This window comes from Xenopus laevis, chromosome 6L, assembly GCF_017654675.1.
Source record: "Xenopus laevis strain J_2021 chromosome 6L, Xenopus_laevis_v10.1, whole genome shotgun sequence".
Taxonomy (NCBI): domain Eukaryota; kingdom Metazoa; phylum Chordata; class Amphibia; order Anura; family Pipidae; genus Xenopus; species Xenopus laevis.
The window spans coordinates 117,637,807-117,657,797 of NC_054381.1; the positions used below are offsets into that span (position 1 = coordinate 117,637,807).

At 38.0% G+C, this 19,991-nt stretch overlaps 1 protein-coding gene across 2 annotated transcripts in view; it reads right to left on the bottom strand.

Annotated features, from left to right (window-relative positions):
- Positions 1-11,335, bottom strand: part of aqp4.L (aquaporin 4 L homeolog) — a 28,188-nt gene extending 16,853 nt beyond the window's left edge. For both annotated transcript variants that reach the window (NM_001130949.3, NM_001317861.2), the window contains exon 1: positions 11,303-11,335. The gene's annotated coding sequence lies outside the window, so the exon portion shown is untranslated. The remainder of the gene's footprint in view (positions 1-11,302) is intronic.
- Positions 11,336-19,991: the final 8,656 nt, after the last annotated feature.

Sequence of the window (19,991 nt, forward strand, 5' to 3'; positions counted from 1 at the left end):
GGGCCCCCCGGCAGTCCTCGCGCCGATGTGCGGCGCATATTCCGGGTGTACAGAGGGGGGTGGGGGCCCGGCTGCGCATCCTGCGCCAGGGCCCGCCCCCCTCTAGTTACACTTCTGCTAGCAAGCATGCATTGATTTGAAGAAGAGACTGGTATATGAATAGGAGAGACTGAATAGAAAGACGAATAATGAAAAGTAGCAATTACAATAAGGGGCAGATTTATCAAGGGTCGAATTTAAAATTCGAATTCGAAATTCAATTTGAGTCTTTTAAAAAATTAGATTTTCGAGATCTATTATACTCTTGCCCTTTAAGAACTCAAACTCGACTATACACCACCTAAAATCTGCCAAATTGCTGTTTAAGTCAATGGGAGAGGTCAAGGTTTCAATTTTGAGTTGTGTGCAGCCTTCCTGACACTCGAATCGTGTTTTTAAAATTCTAATCAAATTTGATTCGAGTTTTCGGGTCGATCATTCATCCGAGTTTAAAAAATTTGATTTTTTAATACATTTCGATATGTCGAATTTCGAGTTTAGGGGAGTTTTTAGAGACATGAATTAGAAATTCGGCCTTTGATAAATGTGCCTATAGATGTGCAGCCTTACAGAGCATTTGTTTTTTAGATGGGTCAGTGACCCCCATTTTAAAGCTGTAGAAAGTCAGAAGAAGAACAATAAATAAGAACAATAAAAAAAAAACAGTGACGGCCAATTGAAAAGTTGCTTAGAAATAGCCATTCTATAACATACTAAAAGTGAACCACTCTGTTAATGTATTTAATTACAGATAGCTGCCGAACTGTGGAAATATACAGTATGCTACATGCAAAGCCTTGATGCAAAGCCAGAGTCTTATCTAACATTAGGTATTTCAGATATGTTGACCTTACACTCACTTGAAGCATTGCATCAACTTTCCAAAAAGCAGAAGGCCGGTGCACAGATGAAGATGGATTAAGATTAATACACTGATTATTCCAACACAGATATATTTAATGGCAGATCCATAGCCTTCTGGTTATCAAGGGGGTTTAATTTTTTTGCTTTAGAATGCAAAAAAAGTTGTGGATTTTAGGATCACAAACTATAAATAAAAGGGCCTTGAATTGTATTACCCTGAAAATGTACTTTGCCAGTTAGTTGGGCAGATTTATTAAAGGTCGTATTTCGAAATGTATCCACATTTTTTTTTTAATGAATTCGAATGTACTCAAAACTCAAATGGTATCTTATTTAAAGGAGAAGGAAAGGTAAAAATCAAATAAAGTTGTATATTTAGTCCACATTTTGGAGAGCTACTTACAAGAATTGTGCCTCTATATAGTTTTGCCTTCAGCTGTATTTCAATATCATGGTAAAAAATACTGATAAGTGCTTGTGATCGCAAAGAAATCCCTCTCGGTATCCAACGAGGCTGTAACAGGGCTTGCACATGTGCAGTAGTAATTCTGCAAGCCCTGCGCATGTGCAGTACACCACTTTACTTCCCCCATACGATCGATGATAAACCAGTCATGTGGTGCGAGTCAACGCCATCGCTGACTTCTGGTTCTCCTCCCCTTCATGCTGCAGTGCCAATAGGAATGATCGCTATGGGTTGCTATAGCAACGCGATCGTTCCTTAGCATATCATGCGTTTATTTTGGTCAGAACGCTTTCCAATTTCACAGGGTAGGTAGCGTTTTGGCTCTAGTATTAATACATTGGTGGATAGTTTAAAACGTACTCCACGGAGAGATGCAGCAACGCAAACAATATGCCTTGGTATTGATGTGTGTGTGGGGGAGGATTCAATTTGGTGCATGCAAACTTGACACAGGGAGACACAGGATGTGACGCGTAGAGGGCCAACATGGCGGCCGCAAAGACAGTTACGGGACAAAAGTTCTATGGCATAGTGCAAGTGCGGGAGACAGAATTGGGCCGTGAAAGTGTAGCGGTCCAGGAGGGGTGTGCAAAAGCAACACTTAGAGATACGTATTAAAATGTACCTTTCCTTCTCCTTTAAGAAAAAACTTGAACATCTAAAATTCGAACGATAGTTACTGACCCAAAAGCTCAAATCGAATTCAAATGAAACTCGATTCTCCGAAAAAAACCTCGAATGTTACATTTGAGTTGGTGCTTTTAAATCCGAATTTGTGAGTTTTGACACAAATTGAAAATTTGAATTTACCATTCGAACCTTAATAAATCTGCCCCCAAACTTTCCCTTAGATTGTCATTCTCTAACCTGACTTGTTGAGGATATGTAATGGAGCAGACTTTAATTAAGCAACTTTCATGACACTGTACATCCTTCCACTACAAAATGTGTTCTTTAGTTTGACATATTACAAAAGATTGCCTTTCTTTTTCAGGCAACATTAGAATGATGTTACGTGTAATCTCAATTGTATTATTCCTAATCAAGGTGCGTATTGTTCTATAATGTTGTGATTCTTGGAGGTGCAACATGTAGTTATAGTTTTCAATCTTGGGTATGCAGAATATTTTTGTAGAATGAGGACTAGTGATGGGCGAATAAATATGGCAGGCATGGATTTGCAGTGAATTTTGGCGTTTCACAGTCAGCGAAAAAAATAAACTCTGTAAAAACTATCCAGCAAAAAATCTGGCGCTACGTAAAAATAAAAATTGCCACGCGTCAAAATTATTCGGACGACCATTGACTTTAATGCATGTGGAGAAAATAGTCGTGAGTATAAAAATTGGCAATCGCCCATTGGCTTCAATGCGTTTGACAACTTGTTTGCCGTTTCGCAATTTTTTAAGCTAAGTGAAATGCCACAGATTCACCCATCACTAATGAGGATATCAGTAACCCTATCATTGTAATGTGCAGCTGAAGACACCAGCTGAAGACACCGTATTGGTGTCATCACCAGTCTGCACCCTGAAAGAGACCAACCTTACATATAGCCTTATTGCAGATATTTACCCCATATGTAATATAAGGCACAGAGTTTGCCTAAGGGCAGTAACCAATAGCAACCAATAAGATGGTTTTTGTTAAACAGGTGGCCAATAAATGCTGATCAGTTTTTATACATTATTAGACTTTAGATCTTATTTGGCTCTATGTAAAGTAAAAATGTACATGCAGCAAATTCTATATTATCTATAATAACATTGTTTATTAATGACATTATGGGAAAGGATAATAGCAGGGGAAAAGGGATTGTGACAGAGAATGTAAATACGATAGGAGGTAAGCAACACAACATAAAAAATACCTTAGTAATATGTGAATACAGTATATTAATAGACTATAACTGTATTAATATAGTGTTTATGATTCTTCATTTACAAGGAGGAAATGCAACGCTCTTAAGTCTTTCCTCAGCCACATCTGCTGTGCCTATAAGACAAATAAACGCTGAAGCCCAGAGGCTGCCCTGTAATTTGCAGTCAGTGCACTGGTATCCCTTGGCACAAACAGAATAATATGCAAAAAGGAGAAGATGAGTTTAGATGTGACTTTGGGCACATGAGCTGCTATCTGCATGGGCAGCTGGCTTGCTGAACTGTATGTACCCGGTTTCACGGTGCTATTTTGTACTGCCAAACTATAACACAATAAGGCCAAGTTCAGAAAAAATATATAAAAATTTCAAAGTCATATGAAACAAAATGAATGTACAATGTGAGCGCATCACAGCTTTTACTGCAGAAACCGCTTCATTGAACAAAACTATTCATGCTTTTCCGTTTCCAGCTCCATGGCCATTTCTTGCATTAGTAAATTCATTGGGCCAAATGGCAGATTAACTGTACTATATCTGGTCGTTTAGCATCTGGGACAACAGGCTAGCTAAAGAATATTTAAAAGGGAAGTCTATATTGAATTTTATACACCAAGGGGGGAACGCAATAACAGGCAATAAAGATTCCAGTTCAAATAATCTATAGCAGGTAGTATTTATTTGTCTGCTGCATAAAAGTGTACATCTGGTTGCCAGAAGTGACTAGACCTGGCATCTGTTATTATATTGCTAGTATATATGATACTAATGGAGTTGTAAAAGAATTGAATAACTTAAATTGTAATCCTGCTTACGTACCGAAGAATGCAGTAAATGCACTGAATGTGCTCATCAGTCAAATCATATGGTACGTTTAGAAATCTGATATATTTTACTGTTTCTGAAATCTAAAATAGCTTCTGTCTAGTCTTTAAAAGGGAGAAGGAAGGGGCAACCTTGGACATAGTACCATGTGAGGAGTGGTTAATACTCAGGACAGGTATAGGGCTAAAATACTAAAGCAAACAAGGGAAAGTTGTGCTCACCACTATTTTTTAAAACCATTAGGCGGGGGTGCAATGAGGGTGTGACCACAAAATACATATAGTCAACTACAAGAGGTCCTCTGCACTCAACCCATTATCAATATATTTAAGACAGAGACATTTTGTGCATACTGCTACTAAAAAATGCCTTACCCTTTAAACAACACAGGGATTGTTTGTCCATATATTGCAATATATTTAAGCTGGCCAACTACGTCAAAGTCATCCCATATCTGGCCAGTCCTACGCTTAAGCTTTATCTGGCCAGATATGGGATGACTTTGACGTAGTTGGCCAGCTTAAATATATTGCAATATATGGACAAACAATCCCTGTGTTGTTTAAAGGGTAAGGCATTTTTTAGTAGCAGTATGCACAAAATGTCTCTGTCTTAAATATATTGATAATGGGTTGAGTGCAGAGGACCTCTTGTAGTTGACTAAAATACTAAAGCCCATGATAATAATATGGCAGAACAATGAGTCTGGTGAGACTGTGGTATGAGGAAGCTGTGATGTGAAAGGTGTGCATATTCAGGTGCCGATACAACCCAATTCTTAGCCACTGACTCTGATGGGGGCAAATAAGCATAACATGATTATCCCGTGCAAAAGTCCTGAGGTACAGAAGGTCAGAGAACTGAAGAAGGCAAAAGCAATAGTAAGTCCAGTAACAGTCCAGAGCTTGGCAGATGGTAACCAGAGTCCTATAGACAGGCAAGTGGTAGAAAGACAATTTAATCCAATAGACAGGCCAGTTTTTAGGGCAGCTGGAAGAGAGTAAAATGAGTACAACAGACCAGTAGACCATTAAAAAGGGATACTGTCATCGGAAAACATTTTTAACATGCGTTAATAGTGCTACTCCAGCAGAATTCTGCACTGAAATCCATTTCTCAAAAGAGCAAACAGATTTTTTTTATATTAAATTTTGAAATCTGACTTGGGGCTAGACATTTTGTCAATTTCCCATCTGCCCTGGTCATGTGACTTGTGCCTGCACTTTAGGAGAGAAATGCTTTCTGGCAGGCTGCTGTTTTTCCTTCACAATGTAACTGAATGTGTCTCAGTGGGACATGGGTTTTTACTATTGAGTGTTGTTCTTAGATCTACCAGGCAGCTCTTATCTTGTGTTAGGGAGCTGCTATCTGGTTACCTTCCCATTGTTATGTTGTTTGGCTGCTGGGGGGGGGGGAAATGGAGGAGTATTAAAGTAAACTATACCCCCAACAATGTAGGTATCTATAAAAATATATTGCATATAACAGCCCGTATGTGAAACCCTGCTAAATAAGTAATTTTCATAAAACTATACTTTTCTCACAGAATGTTCCATTGGTTAATCCTAAATAGAAAATTGCCATTTTAAATATAATCAGATGGTTAAGTTTTCATTCCAGGGGTATAGCTTTCCTTTAACAAAGAAGAAGAATCAATAGGGAGTCTGTACCGAAAACACGTGCAGATTACTTAAAAATGCAAAGCCTCCAGTGAGAAAATGGAATGGTGTGATGGTACATCGAAACCTGCAAAATACATCTGTTATGGTGATACAACTGATTTTCTCTGACAAGCTCTTAAAGATTCTGGTTGAATCCCAGGGGGTTCAGTCATTTCTAATTTTTACTGACAGGATTTTCTTCTCCAATACTTGTTTATTGTTAGAACCGCTCTCTCTTGTTGTCATTCATAAAATCTGTATGATATTATGGTAGCTGGAGCTGTACCTTAAGGAAATGAATGGTTTCCTAACTAGACTGGGCAAAATATTTTCTTGCAGTTGCCTGTCCATCACAACACGGGATATCTACTAATGTGTCCTTTATGTTGCACTGACAGCATTCATTATATGATTAACTTCACTTGAACTGGTCTTGAGCTAACTGGTGAAATATTATTGATGTAGTGCATCAAATGTGCCAGTGATGATAGTACTGTCTATTATGGATTTCTTATAGATATGCACCCAATCCACTATTTTAGGATTCGACCGAATCCCGAATCCTTTCTGAAAGATTTGGCTGATTACTGAACTAAATACAAACCTTAATTTGCATATGTAAATTGGGGGAAGAGGGGGAAAGAGAAATTGTGTGCGCAGTGCGTGGTTAAGAAAATGTTGAGTATCTTGTTTGTGTGCAGGGTCGGACTGGACCGGGAAAAAACCTGGTGGGCCCCCGGCTCTAGTGGGCCCCGCTGGCCCAGATCTGCACCCTGGTTTTCTTCTCGGCAAAAAAAGCAGGCCTAGTGTTGATGTTGACATGCATGCGCGATTGCGTGCTGACTAGCATGCGTACACGTGCGGCGTAGGGTTTGCCGAATGGGAGGCCCTGAGGCAGCAGCACCCAGGATCCAGAGGGGGGCCCTGAGGCAGAAGCCCCGGTGGGCCTCGGCCCCCAGTCCGACCCTGTTTGTGTGATGTAAAGTCACATGATTTTTTGGATTCGGATTCGGTTAAGCCAGGCATTTGGATTTGACCGAATCTGAATCCTGCTGAAAAAGCCAGAATCTTGCCCAAATCCCAATCCAAATCCTGGATTCTGTGCACCCCTACTTTCTTATGTTACTTATATATTTCATCTATGATATATGCATGAAATGAATGCATTCTGTTATACTCTGTACGATACTATAAGAAGACCCCTTACACCATCAAACTAATTACTGATCACAACAGCTGCAATCTATATTTATTTTATTTCAATATGCCCCACAGACTGAAGCCAGCAGCCCTACAGAGCTCAAAGCATTACTAGCCTGTTTGAGATGCTAACAAAAAGGCAATTTGCCAGGAACATATGTGAGGTTACCCAAAAAACAGCCGATCATTACTCTTTAGTGGTCTTATCTATTTAGAACAAGAAAAACACAGACTGAAATCATCTGACTGGATAAACTAATGGTCCGGGACAAAAGACATCCATGCTGAGATCCACTAAATACCGAGGGTTGCTTAATGAAGAACACTACAACAAGAACAATTCTAGAAAATAAGGAATAACTGCATCTAGTTAGATACTGGGCCAGAATCAATAGGATAAGAAATACATATTTCCTAATTCTGTTCCAGACTTTCACATACATTTCAATGAAGTTGACACATGATAATACAAACAGCGTCATCAGCACTCTCTGGCCTCTGTGATTCCTAAAGCCAGTGCCTGGTCTGTTAGGGATCAGCAGCATTCCTACTGTTCAGCACTGGAGAAAAAAACAGCAAGTGCAAGCAGGGATCACCCTTGTGTTTTACTGCAGCATATTGCACCATTCAGGTCATGTCTGTCACGATCGGCACCCGAAATCCAGAACAAGTGCTAGGCTCCCTGGTCATAGCTCTGCTTCCGTCTGTAGCAGCCGCCTTTGGCCTCGGGAGGAGCCCTCAGCTACTCAGATGTTGCCAGGTCTTAATAAGAGGCACAATTGTTTACCAAGGATTTAGGATAGACGGCCACACAACTCATAAGGATGAACCAGAATTGCAGGCTGGGTCGGTACAGGCAGAGTTCACAGGATAGCCTTCTTCTTCTGACTTTTTCCAGCTTTCAAATGGGGATCAGTGACCCCATCTAAAAAAAAAATGCTTTGTAGGCTACACATGTATTGTTATTGCTACTTTTTCTTACTCATCTTTCTATTCGGCCCCTCTCCTATTCATATTCCAGTTGCTTGCTGAAATCGATGCATGGTTGCTAGAATTATTGGGACCACTTTGCTAAAATTGCAAACTGGAAGGTGCTGAATAAGAAGCTTAATAACTTAAAAACTATTATAAATAATAAAAAATGAAAACCAATTGCCAAATTGTCAGAATATCACCCTCATGTCACATATGATTTTCATGTGTAAATATCAGGGCCAATGGATCAGCAACGGCAGCAGCAGAATAGTTATTTAGATGCGGTTTCTTCTTGTTTGCCAATGGGCTCTGCTACAGTACTTCCCAATGAAGCTTTTTGCTGTAATTTTCAAATAGCAATTGCATGTGCCTGAATACAAGTAAAAGTGAAAAATTGGCATTCACACATTACTGAAGTGGATTCACTAGCTTAAAATATTCTTAATAATTACAGTAACAAAGTCATTTCAGAATAGAATTTGAAACACATAACATCAGGCAGATTTTTATCAGGCTTTTGTTAACTCTTAGTAATGCCTGCATTATCAGTTGCTCATGAGACAATAAGAAGAAAGTCAAAGGATTTGTTAACACTCCAAAAACTAATATAATTTAGTAAGCATTACACGTATTGTATGTCACCTAGTAGTGTGAGTTCTAGTGCAGCTGTCTCTTTATACCTTAGTGTATATGGCTTAAAGGGGTTGGTCACCTTTGAGTTAACTGTTAGTATGATGTAGGGAGTGATATTCTGAGACAATTTATAATTTTTTTATTTCTTGTGGTTTTTGAGTTATTTAGCTTTTTATTCAGCAGCTCTCCAATTTGCAATTTTGGAAATCTGGTTGCTAGGGTCTAACTTACTCTAGCAACCATGCATTACATAGTTACATTGTTAAATTGGATTGAAAAAATACAGTCCATCAAGTTCATTATAATTATTAAATTATATATATCCATATCAATAATAAGTATAGAGTTTAGTATCACAATAGCCTTTGATATTATAAGAAACCACCCGAGCCACTCTTAAAAGCATTAACAGAATCAGCCATCCCAACATCACCCGGCAGTGCATTCCACAACCTCACTGTCCTGACTGTGAAGAACCACCTACGTTGCTTCATATTAAAGTTCTTTTCTTCTTGTCTGAAGGGGTGGCCTCTGGTACGGTGATCCTCTTTATGGGTAAAAAGGTCCCCTGCTATTTGTCTATAATGTCCTCTAATGTACTTGTAAAGTGTAATCATGTCCCCTTGCAAGCGCCTTTTTTCTAGAGAAAACAACTCCAACCTTAACAGTCTACCCTCATAATTTAAGTCTTCCACTCCTCTAACCAGTTTAGTTGCACGTCTCTGCACTCTCTCCGGCTCATTTTTTATCCCTCTTAAGGACTGGAATCCAAAACTGCACTGCATACTCCAGATGAGGCCTTACCAGGGACCTGTAAAGAGGCATAATTATGTTTTCATCCCTTGAGTTTGTAGGGACCCGTAGGGTTAAGTCCACTACAGTCTGAACCACATGGCAGAAATCATCTTTCTGTGCAGCTACAGGGTCTACCTAGAGCTTTGGGAGGGGCTGGAGCTTTGTCTTAGTGCAGCATGTCTGGCAGATACCGGAGGGTGTCACAAGGTGTCGCTGCTGCACCACCTTTCAATATATAGGAGATGCCATGTGCTCACAGCCATTCCTGCTTTCACTTTTGCTGAGAGAGGGTGGACAGAGATTTGCTGATTTTACTTCACTGAGGATAGTGAAAAATAATCTGGCTGCAAAGAACGGAGCCCTGGAGGCTGGGGTGCGGCAGCCCCAAGCCTGGGAGCTAGACCAGGAAGGTGCGAAGTTCGTAATTGCCAAACCTGGACTTTCTATGCATATAGGAGCTATAGTTCAACTATCAATCAAGAAAGTGTGTGCTAGGAGAGCTTGAAGACTTTAAGGATGCCATCACGTGGATGCCTGTTTCAGCTCTGTGTGAGCCTGCCAGCTCTGTGTGAGCCCTCGGGTGAGTCTGCCTGGGGAGGGTGGAGAGAAGGAAAAGGATCCAGTGTGTCTCCTATTGTGATACAGGCTTTTTGTGTGCCACGTGGGATCAAGTACCTTGTCCATTGGGAAAGGTATTTGGGCAGTAGCCAAGAGAGTGTTACAAGTTAATGCCCTTTTTTTATGCAAGACATAACTTTATTTATTTAGTGGCCACAGAATGACACTGCCCAGAATTAGACAACTTGTTATCTACAAAAAACCCTAGATCCATCTTATTTAAGAAAACACTCAACACACTTTCATGTAGTGCATTGATTTGAATAAGAGACTGGAATATGAATAGAAGAGGATCTGAATAGAAAGACGAGTAATAAAAAGTAGCAATTACAATACATTTGTAGCATTACAGAGCATTTGTTTTTTTAGATGGGTTCAGTGACCCTCATCTGAAAGCTGGAAAGAGTAAGTAGAAGAAGGCAAATCATTAAAAAAACTATAGAAAATGAATAATGAAGACCAATTGAAAAATTGCTTAAAATAGACCATTCTATAACATATTAAAAGTTATCTTAAAGGTGAACCACCCCTTTAAGCTAGTTTTTTTGTGGAATAATTTTCATGCCAGCTCAATAATTTTATGCACTACTTTTAGAATTTAGCAAAGTTTTTAGTGATACATTAGACAGGGGGGGGGCAATATGTAGCTACTGATGGAGTGGGTGGTAGTTATGCAACAGTTTTAAACTTTGGCTGTCCCTCTAGGATCCATCAAACTTTTTTTTGCTTCCCTACTTCCATTCTCCTTCCTTGGAACTGCGGTTTAATAATGTCCTCATTTTACCAAAGAATCATTAGATATATCATGCAAATGTAATCATTTATCTTTGCAATTAATATACAAATACTGAAAGGTTAGCAATTATATTTCTCCTATATATATTATATCCATGCAATCCTACAGTATTCAAAATCAATTACCTACCTGCCTGTTGCTTCTGCTACAGGTACAGGTTTGGGATCCACTCCCTTATGAGGAAAATCCAAGGTCCCAAGCATTCTGGATAACAGGTCCCATACCTGTTTTTTGCCTACTTAGACTTACTCATCAAATGCATTATACTATACTGCCATGTGATATAGCCTCATTCTGCTTTGTGAGCCAATCAGCAAAGTTTTTTATAATTTACAAAGCATATAAAAAGGAATGGAAGAGATTATAGTCGCCATAAGAACATTTGTCTCTGTCAAAGACTTATAAAGAAATCATTTAATATGTAATATAAAAGTGCATATTATATATCTCTAATAAGCTGCAACCCTAAGGTTTATGTAATAATCCAACATTCAGATAATGCATAGTTAAATCTGATGGGAAAGAATGCAAACGATTAAAGTGTCACTCACCCCCTAAGACTTGCGTCAGGTCTATCACTCATTTCTTCTTGGAGTAAAATGCAGAACTCTCTAAGTGCTAGCCAGGAGTACACACAGAGTCAGATTACTGCAAGCTCTCTGATTGGGGATAATAATTATTATGGGAGGATCCCTGTGCTATACAGCGGGTTAAAACATGGAATTCTAGGATTTTGCAATTCAACAGTATCTGTGGATGGATATGCAAATATAACTATTTCATTTGTACATTGACACCTTCATTCCTTATCAACAAACATTAAAAAAACCCAGCAATGCCAGCTTGAATGTGCTATCTGAGCTAAGATTAATATCACATTACTTTTTTTCCTACCCTTACACCAAACAAAACAAACCCTCATGCCAGGGCTGTGGATTATGATGAGTATCCAATTTTCTGGGGATTTCATTAAGTAGCTACAAAATCTCAAGTGTATAAATTGCAGGAGTGTCAAATCTGTTCCTAATGCAAATGACTTCTGCAAAGTTGCTTCATACATATGTTTTGTAGCCTTCTATCATGAAAAAAACATCTCACAGCTTCAAATAAAAAGCAGCTGGCAGCTGCACCTTGATGGCTCTAATGAGATAATGCCAGCGTTGTGCATGATATGGATCTGATTAACACTGCAGCATGCACCAGAAACAATACAATGTGCAAGACTGTAAATATTTCATTTTGCAAATGGAAAACATTAAGGAAATTATGAAAAAAAATGGTGTGTTTATACTCTGCAACATATTACAGCTGTCTTTGGACATAGAAAATGCTCACACCTCTGCCTCCCTTGGGAGTCAAAATGCTCATCTGCCTACAGTCTTTCCCCATTAATGTGACTATGCCATTGAAGCTTTTTGGGTACATGATAGTGAGATTTATGCCTTTAGATTAGAGATGTACTGAATCTAAGATTCAGTTTGGGTTTTGACCAAGATTCTGCCTTTTTCAGCAGGATTCAGCTGAATCCAAGTGCCTGGCCAACCAAATCTGAATCCTAAAAATCATAAAGTGATTTTTTTCATCACATAAACAAGTAAGTAAAAAAATCTCTTTACCCCTTCATTGCCCTAATTTGCATATGCAAATTAGTGCTCGGATTCTGTTCAGTTTTCTGCTAAATCTTAATGACATCATTGTGGATTATGATAAACAGATTATGCTGATTGGAGCAACATTCCAGAGGATATAAAGCGAAGCAAGATCCTATGTACAAGTTATTCTGAATTGAGAAAGCCAGTTGGATGACTGGCGAAACGTCTTCAAGAAAAACACAGCAAGTCCAGTTGATTGGACTTATTTCTATAGATATGCCATGACCTGGATAAATGAGAACTTTCACAAACATATAATTATAACTATTATCATTATTTATTGTGACACCTATGTTGCATGTAATTTATGGGCATGGGCAATCATGCCGCCTGAAAGTTGTTTTAATCTAAGAATGGCAAATGTATTGCATAGCATGGACAAGTTTTAAGGTTCCATTTGCAATCACTAAGCACAACACTAGGCACAACATGTGGGGCAGGATTTTGTCAAACATAAATGCTCTGTTGGGCCGCTCACCAATTTGATGGCTGTGCCTCTTTGGTGACACCTCCAGTGATAAGGAGGTAAGCACAGAACCTTGGTTTTGCCCCTATAGTGCTTGCTGATGTGGAACCTGAAATGCAAACAATTGAAGGGCATATTAATGTCCATCATGTCCTGCCTAGGTACATATAGACAGTCTTGTACTGGCAGATGAACATGTTCTCTGACCCCAGTGATATTCACTACAAATATGAAGGCACAATCATTTTCACAGTGTTTTGAAATGCCCTCTACCCGCAACCCAAATGCCTTCCAGGTTTTTGAGAACGTTTTTAGCCAGGGTGAAGTATGAGACATGTTATCAGGGATATGATGAAACTGGCAATAAGGAAAATGAAAAGTTATTGAGGATCCAAGGGAGTACATATCCATGATACAGCATAGTAGTGTTATTAATCTTTCTACTGTTGCACTTTTATATGGCAAGATTTGTATTTCATTTTCTGGCATTCAGTCAGTGTACAATGAAACACAGGCTCCTTTCCAGAACTTCACTTGACACTTTCAATCATTTAGCTGGATTCGTTGGCCATCATCTGCTCTACTTCAAAACCTACTCATGTTTCTTTTGCAGATGGATTATTTCACAAGGGGTCTGTTTTTCAAGTTAACTGTTTTTATAGGAAAGCTTATTCAGTGATTAAATGTGCAGGTTAATAAGGTGATTAAGTGCTGATGAGTGAAAGATTGAAAGCCTTGAGTATTCTCTTTATAGGAGGCTTGAACATAGTGAAGCTGGTCTTTCATTCATGTTAATGCATGGTACCCAGTTTTAAAAAAGTTAAGGATTAAGGATTGATTTGGTTAAAGCTAGTAAACAGTTAGGGGGTTATTTACTAAGCCCCGAATGCAAAAATCACGGAAAATTCATGATTTTTTTTTTTTTATAAAATCGGGCTTTTAAAAACTCACGAATTTTCCAGAATTCATTAATGCTGTTAGGGCCTTATTTATCAAAATCTGATACATTTTATTTAAATAAAAAAATTAGACCAAACTAGAATCCATGACTGGACCTTATTTGTTATTAAAAACAGCTTGTTTTAATCGGATTGGGGACAAACTCGATAAAATCGTGCGAAAACCCAAATCGTAAATTTTTTTTTTGTTTTGCCGAAAAGCCCGAAAAGTCTGAAATAGTCGGATTTTCGGGCTAATTTCATGGCAGACCACATAAACTTTCAAAAAACTTTCAGATGTTTTAGTAAAAAAACTATCATTTTTGAGTTTTTAACACTTGGGGGCACATTTACTAAGGGTCGAATATCGAGGGTTAATTAACCCTCGAATTCAACCCTCAAAGTAAAATCCTTCGAAGGATTTACCGCAAATCCTACGATTGATCGATCGAAGGAAAAATTGCTCGATTTAACATTGTAGCTTGGTAGGTTTAAAGTGGCGAAGTATGTAGTCGAAGTTTTTTTAAAGAGACAGTACTTTGACTATCGAATGGTCAAATTGTCTAACGATTTTTAGTTCGTATTGTTCAAATCGAATTCGTAGACGAAGGTCGTAGTAGCCTATTCGATGGTCGAAGTACCCAAAAAAATACTTCGAAATTCTACGTTTTTTTCATTCAAATCCTTCACTCGAGCTTAGTAAATGTGCCCCTTGGACTTTAGTAAATAACCCCCTTAGTGTCATACAAAGCATGTTGAAGTAAATAATAATTTAAGCAAACTTTATTTCCGTTAAGTAAACTTTGCATAATATTTCCATCTGCTATATTGGGATATGGAGCTTCAAGGGCCAATTTTGTAGACGTTTATACCCAGAGACATCCTGAATCTTCAAATCAGTTCAGCAACCCTATGCATTTGTAATAGACTAATCCTCCTGGGTGTCACAATAACAGTTTTACACCATTACCACTATCACAAAATCTATCCACCATAAACATTAGGGCAGATATTGGGGTTGCAGTGGCAGCAAACTAAGAACTTTTGTTTGTCTCAGTATAACTTTCATTTTCAAAATGATGAGCTGCCAAGGTAATAAAGCTATGGCCACCTTGCAGTTGGTTTATGCTTTCACAAACCTCTATTCATTTGTATAAATATAGATATCCGTATTAGTTACCAGTTGCACTCACCAGAGACTGCAGAAGTTTCCAAAGGTCAAGATACAGTACTAAGCTGTGTGATGGGATGCACCTTAGGACATAACTGTTTGGAAGCCTCTGCCTCAATGATTAATCATTCAGTAGATATATCTGTACTCTGAACTGCTAATGCTGGTTCCACTTAGTTTAAAGATGCAACTAAGTGACATTATCAGAACAACAGGTGTTGGTGTCAGGGCCCTCGACACTTATCAGTAAGTAGCTCAATGCATTATACTTTATTTGTCTGAGTTCTTCTTCAACCTTATTACCAACCCTCGCTATATCTGAAATTGCAGGCTTTTTAAAGGGATCCTGTCATCGAAAAACATGTTTTTTTTCAAAATGAATCAGTTAATAGAGCTGCTCCAGCAGAATTCTGCACTGAAATCCATTTCTCAAAAGAGCAAACAGATTTTTTAATATTCAATTTTGAAATATGACATGGGGCTAGACATTTTGTCAATTTCCCAGCTGCCCCTGTCATGTGACTTGTGCCTGCACTTTAGGAGAGAAATGCTTTCTGGCAGGCTGCTGTTTTTCCTTCTTAATGTAACTGAATGTGTCTCAGTGGGACATGGGTTTTTACTATTGAGTGTTGTTCTTAGATCTACCAGGTAGCTGTTATCTTGTGTTAGGGAACTGTTATCTGGTTACCTTCCCAGTGTTCTTTTGTTTGGCTGCTGGGGGGAAAAGGGAGGGGGGTGATATCACTCCAACTTGCAGTACAGCAGTAAAGAGTGATTGAAGTTTATCAGAGCAGAAGTCCCATGACTTGGGGCACCTGGGAAATTGACAATATGTCTAGCCCCATGTCAGATTTCAAAATTGAATATAAAAAAATCTGTTTGCTCTTTTGAGAAATGGATTTCAGTGCAGAATTCTGCTGGAGCAGCACTATTAACTGATTCATTTTGACAGTATCCCTTTAACGAGGGGGAAGCCGTTTAAGATCTTCTGAAATATGTGTTTCCATAGAAGTAGAAAATCTAATTTTAAAAATTAGGTACAGTACATAAATTTGCCTTATAAAACGTCTTAATCTACCTTTACATGGTATGGTCCATTTACCAAGGATTATTGCAGAACTACAGTAGGTTTGCAAGGCACCATGAGGTTAATCATGGCATATTTATTTCAGTTCTGAAGTGATGTGGCCCTTTGTACCCAGGTCAACGGATGCCATATCTGTGCTTCATGAATCCTTTAAAGACAATAAAGGATTGGTGAAAAATTGGTGGCTCTCTGTGCACTCACCTTTGTCTTCTTTATTCAGAAAGACTCATACTTAGCATTGTAGGTACCATACCCTCATGCATGGTTGACACAAGCATGTTATTTACTACCCCATGCACCAAGCTACATACTAGAAAGCATTAAACATAAACAGCACTTATGATTTTTATATTTTAATCTAAAATAATAAAATAAAAAGGCTTTCTCCACAAAAATTGGGACAGGTGATGTAGTTGAACACATTTATGACAAATCCTGACAACATGATCAGGTTTAATAAATGTGTCAGTTCATTAAAAAAAACTTTTCTAACAATTTTGATAAATGAGAAAAATATTCAGGATTCCTAATAATAATAATGAGGGTTATATCTATGTTGGTTGTGAACCAACCATTTTTTATTATTATGGCGGTATCCCTTAGTTAAGTCCTGCTTGATTGAAGATTTTATTTGAGGTTGTTTTTTTTTTTAATTTACAATCAAAGTTTTCAAAACTCTATTCTAAACATCCTAATGTGTGTTTAAGTTTCTGCTTGCTAGCATTAGCGGCATTGCAACTATGGTTTCCTCTGCATTACAGGAATGGTGGCAATAACAAAAAGACAAATATTATAAAATCTGAATTGCATGAGACATTTATTGAACTGAAACATAAGAGCGAGAAAACACTCGCTTTATAATCATGCACTTTCCCACTAAATCCCTGTGCAAATATTAAGCAATATATTGTTACCTACTGTGTGCCTCATCAGTAGCCATAGTAATAATGGAAAGCTGGGCAAGCTGAGTGAAGCAAATGGATAGCACTAGAGCTTAATTGATACTTAAATTACTGTGACATGTACAAATACAGCAATATTAAACATAAGTGCATATTTTTTTAGATAGGAAAGCATTTAGGTATTCATCCAGTAATGAGGTCAGCTCTAGCTAAACACAATATAACAATCCTTGCAATTTGCAGAGAGAAATACAGTTTGTACTCATGTATTTACAAAGCATTAAAGGTAAAACTGTGTACAGTACTATTATGAAAACAGAAAACTACAAAAAGCACATGAGGTGCTTTCTTTATGATATATATATATATATATATATCGAAACATGTATCGAAATATGTATCGAAACACACACACAAACAGAACATTATGTCTTTATATTACATTAATGTTATGCTAAGGGGTTATGTATCTCATTTTTTTTATTAAAACAAAGTCGATCCAACTCCCATCCACGCATTTAATTTATTTATCAAAAATCAGCTTGACAAAGTCGGTGTGGGAAAAGTCTCAACAAAATTGTGCAATAATTCGAATCAAGCGATTTGTTGCCTGAAACACTGACTTTTTCAGATTATCATATGAAAACCAGCTCAGCTCTCAACAACTTTAAATTAATTGCAAAAGTAATATCTGCCATTGACTTCTACATGACATGGGCAGGTTTTAGCCAGAGTATTTTAGGATTCGTATTTGTAGCAGCTTTGGGGTATAATAAATCTCTAAAAAAATTGAGTTTTTCCCTTTAAAAACTCGACCAGAAAAAAACCAAGGTTTAATAAAAATGCCCCTAAATGTACAGGTGATGAATACATTTGGAGGTTCCATCTTCAGCTATTTTAGTTGACCACACAGCCATTTTCATATAGCACATACAATTACAAGTTCATTTTGTGTTTCCCTCTTGGCCTGCCACTGCAACTTTAATATTTTTTTTTTCATAGGGATACCCCCTTCCCCCCTGCTCCACTTTTAGACAAATGTTCCCATTTCAGAGATTGTTTTTATGTATAGGTACCAGAGGACCGCCTCTGTAAAGATTTCACCCTAGGCACGGACCCCAAAGGTGGAGGGGGATTTTTCTTTAATGGGAGGCTAGAACATGTCTTTTTCATTAACCAGACATGTTCATACATTATTTTTCAATCATATCATGAATGAAACCTTAGGATCAATACTTTTACTCTTGCTTTTCTTTATGTAGGACTGCTTGTATGCAATTATAGGGGTTGAGTATAGCAGTTATATAAGGCCCTGAGCTGTCTCTGGAATTTAGAATTCTTTACATTACACAGTCTCTTCATTGCAATTATTATCACAATCATGTGGTAAAACTGCCTCAGTATATTTATAAAGCAATGTGAGTTTCACGTTTGGTATCCCAAATCCCAGAGCAGACACCAAGGTTCCAGTCACGGCTCATGCTTCTGCCAATAACAGCCGCCTTTTGCTTCTGGAGAAGCCCTCCACTATTCGGATGCTGCCAGGTCTTAAAGTGAGGGAACCTGTGCATATCTGGTGGTTTTCAGGCACTACAGACTTATAATGCAATTAGCCTTATTAAAAGATTTGAATCTTAAAGTGAAACCCATGCCCTGGAAAGGAAGTTCTTCAGCTATAGGAACAAAATGGGCTATGCCATTACTTTTATGTATAGAGACTTTATACGACTCCAAACAACATCCATCGTCGGCACCTAATTAAAAAAAAAGCAAAACATCTGTGTTGCGTTGAAGCAAAATGTGAATAAATGTTGAACTTTAAGGGGCCGATTCACTAAGGGTTGAATATCAAGGGTTAATTAACCCTCGATATTTTCGACTAGGAATTAAAATCCTTCGACTTCGAATATCGAAGTCAAAGGATTTAGCGCAGATAGTTCGATCGAACGATCGAAGGATAATTCCTTCGATCGAACGATTAAATCCTTCGAATCGAACGATTCGAAGGATTTAAATCCAACGATCGAAGGAATATCCTTCGATCAAAAAAAGTTAGCCAAGCCTATGGGGACCTTACCCATAGGCTAACATTGACTTCGGTAGCTTTTACATGGCGAACTAGGGGGTCGAAGTTTTTTTTAAAGAGACAGTACTTCGACTATCGAATGGTCGAATAGTCGAACGATTTTTACTACGAATCCTTCGATTCATAGTCGTAGTCGAAGGTCGAAGTAGCCCATTCGATGGTCGAAGTAGCCCAAAAAAAACTTTGAATCCTTCACTCGAAGTTAGTGAATCGACCCCCTAAGCATTTGAGAAGAGTACTTGATCGAGAGGAATGAGCGAACAATTATAAATGTGTCACAACAAATAACTGCATTGAGAATAAATGCCAATATGAAACAAACAATATAATCAATCCAAACTCTGCTGCAAAATTTAGAGAAACTGGTTATGAGTTAAACAAACACATGGCTTAAAGTTCACAAATGGCATAGCTTCTACATTAATATTGCAACCAAACCAATTGGCAAACTAAATGGTACAGGTTACTGACAGATCAACAGATTTATGAGAACTGAAAAGAGATATGATTGATGTATATACTGACATGTTTAAGAAATAATGGCCACAGCACACCTCAAGATCTGATTTCAACATAAAGGTAATATTCTTTTTTCTTTCAAAAAGGCTGTTTACTGAGCCTCTCAAATTACCGCTGCTGATTCCAGAGCTTCCAGTAGGCGGTTCTTCTAATCACAGTCAACGTATTAAACTTGAAATCCCTTTGCTTTCTATAGTGTGTGGTGCACAGATTCTCTGTAATGCAGAGAGACTTCAAGTCTTAGGCGATGGGCAGGTTGTCTAATATAGACTATCATGGTATTTATGCCTGTGTTTAAAAAAAAAAAAAAATTATATATATATATATATATATATATTATATATATACACAAAGATTGGGACTATAAATCCCCGCCCATGTGACCCCCAACTACTCGATTATACATAAACACTTCAAAT